The following is a 2,928-nucleotide window of genomic DNA, read 5'->3' as shown; positions in this document are numbered from 1 at the left end:
TTAATCAGCTGGTTCCGCAGGTCACATGACCGTTAATCAGCTGGTTCGGCAGGTCACATGACCGTTAATCAGCTGGTTCGGCAGGTCACATGACCGTTAATCAGCTGTTTCAGCAGCTCACATAACGTTAATCAGCTGTTTCAGCAGGTCATGTGACCGTTAATCAGCTGGTTCAGCAGCTCACATAACATTAATCAGCTGGTTCAGCAGGTCACATGACTGATTATTAATCAGCTCAGTGGTTTTGAAACATCCACCAGGATGATCTGCAGGTTTTTCAGTTTAGATGTTTTTTCTTCTTTTCCTCTGTTTGTTTGTGAATCGTACATATTTAAAGTATTTATAAGAATTTAAAATTGTTTCTGAGAAATCCAGATATTCTACATAAATTTATATTTTACATTTTTGGAAGAAGCAGAATTAAAATCTTCAGTTTCAAAATTTTTAAAGCCTTTTTTTATTTTGTTTACGGGTTAGGATCAAAAAATGGAAAAAATTCTGGTACAGGTTTTTTTCTCAGCGTTTTTAATTTTAGATGTTTTAAAAAACTTTTTTGACATTTCAAACATTTGGCCTTTATAATCTGCTTTCTGTAAAGGCCTGGAGAGATTTGATTAATATTAATGAAATGTCGTGGTGAAGCTGCTTGTTGGAGAACCAGTTCATTCGAGCTGCGCCTGAACTGGTTTGGGTCTTGGCTCGAGCCGGGTCGAACCGCTCACTTTACAGAAAGCAGCAGAAAACATCTCGGGCTCTTAGTTTGAAAAGCATCGCTTCACGGCTGCAGATGATTTTCATGAGATGAATTTAGCTTCAGTCCCGGATAGCTCCGGTGGAACCAGATCATTTTGTCTCCGCTTCAGTCGAGTCAAACTGACGACTTTTTATATTTTCACATTTCAGACCAACTAAAATCTGTATCTGTGTGTTTGTGGTGACGTGAAGTGCTGCACGTGTTGCACGAAGCTTCCATGAACTGATTCACTGTGTTTAGCCTCAAAGTAGCAGCTTGGTTTAAATTTTATAATAATTTGCTGAGCGACGTCGAACAGAAGCTTTATGTGGTTTAGATGTTTTTTAGGGGAGGGGCTTCAGTAAAGTTTTACTGCAGAAAATGTGACAAAAATAGCAACAAAAGTTGTGTAAAGGGTACTAAAAATGTAAATAGCATATTTTATTTATGTGTTTGACAATTTGTTCACCCTCTGAAAGAACGAAGTGAAAACAACATGGAGATTTTAAAAAGTGATCATTTAGCGCTCATACATCTGGATGCAGACAAAATTTTAAAATATGTACTGTTTTTGTCTCTAAATGGTTAGAACATGTAAATGTGTTTTTGATGGTTTTACCAGAACCAGGACATTCTAACAGTGTTAATTAGTAAATCTCCTCTAAGGTAAGAAATGAGATGATTAACCTCGTTAGTCACCAGGTCTTCTTCAGATGTGCAGTTATTAAGTTCTGCTCATTGTTTCACATTTGAAAGAACTCAGACATAAAAAGCCTTTTTTAACAATTAGATTTTTTTTTAAATAAGAATGTCAATTAAAAAATAAATAAAATAAATTGATAATTAATTGGATAAAATACAGTGAGTGTCCCTGAATAAAGACAACAAGTTTACAGGATAAAATATTTTTAAGGGAACATAGTTTCCCTCTGTGGTGACGCAGAATCTCAGGCGGTTAAAGAGAAATCGGATAAAACTGTTGATTGCAAAAGTTTGCTTTATGAAAGGGCTAGAGGACTGAGTACACAACCATGTGGAACTCCTCGCCCAAAATGTGTTACACAGTGCCCTCTGTGGCCATCACATGGAACTCCAAGATAAAATAATTTCACATTCATTTTAAAAACAAACACTAAATTGGAGATATAAATATTTCACCAAGAAGTTTCAGTGTTGACCAAAGCAACAAACATTATGAAGATTTGTTTATTAAAATGAAAACAAGAGGCAGAATTTTACTGAATAAAAGACGTGGGGTACAGAGTCTCTGATGCTGACTTTCATGTGACTGCTTTACATTTGATTAATGATAAAAATGTGACTGATTTAAAGAATAAAACAAGATTCAACTTGATATTATAAGAGTGTGCATGCTGGGGTCCAAACATTCTGAGGTTTGGAACGTGACGCTGAGAATTCATGAAATATATAAACTTATGAAGATATTTTGAAAGAACTATTTACATCTGAATGTGATTCTGTTGACATGAATAAAACATTAAAACTGGACGTAATGTGTTAATTTCTTCCCACAAACTGAATGAAGTTTCTTTATTTTGAACAGTGTTGATATTAAACACGTGTACGACCTAAAAATAAATCCCTCACGTGTCGTCAGTAAAATATAAGAATCCTAATTTGACCTGAGGAATGACGTTAAACTGCAGCTGAGTTCACTGAAATTCAAATTAAATTTCTGAACCTCTAAAAGTCTGAATGACAAAGGTCCAGTTTGTCCGTTTCTGAACCACAAGGAGACTCCAAGTTTGGCGGTGAGCCTCAGGAACGGACCTCTTGTGGGCCACTCAGTAGAACTTTCCACCTGAGGAGACAGAGCTCCGGAAGAAGCAGCTAAAAAGTTCAGACGTAAAGAGCCGAACACTTCGAGCACCAAGACTCGGGACCTTCAGATGGAGGTTCAGTCCAGACCACCAGGACCAGATGACCCAGGATCATCAAGTTTGATGCATTTTAAATATTTATTTCATGGGTCAGAGAAACCTGTAATAAGGGCCGTTTCTGGCCCACGGGCCGGAAGTTTTTACTGCCATCATTAAAAAAAATTAAATTTCACATTTTTCAGCTGAAAATTAATTTTATTCTATTGAACAAGTTTATTGCTGTCTGTCTGTCTGACTGTCTGTCTGTCTGTCTGACTGTCTGACTGACTGACTGTATGTATGTCTGTCTGTCTG

The sequence above is a fragment of the Nematolebias whitei genome, chromosome 22, assembly GCF_014905685.2.
Source record: "Nematolebias whitei isolate Nwh7 chromosome 22, NemWhi1, whole genome shotgun sequence".
In the NCBI taxonomy this organism is placed as follows: Eukaryota; Metazoa; Chordata; class Actinopteri; order Cyprinodontiformes; family Rivulidae; genus Nematolebias; species Nematolebias whitei.
This window is presented reverse-complemented; position numbering follows the sequence as displayed.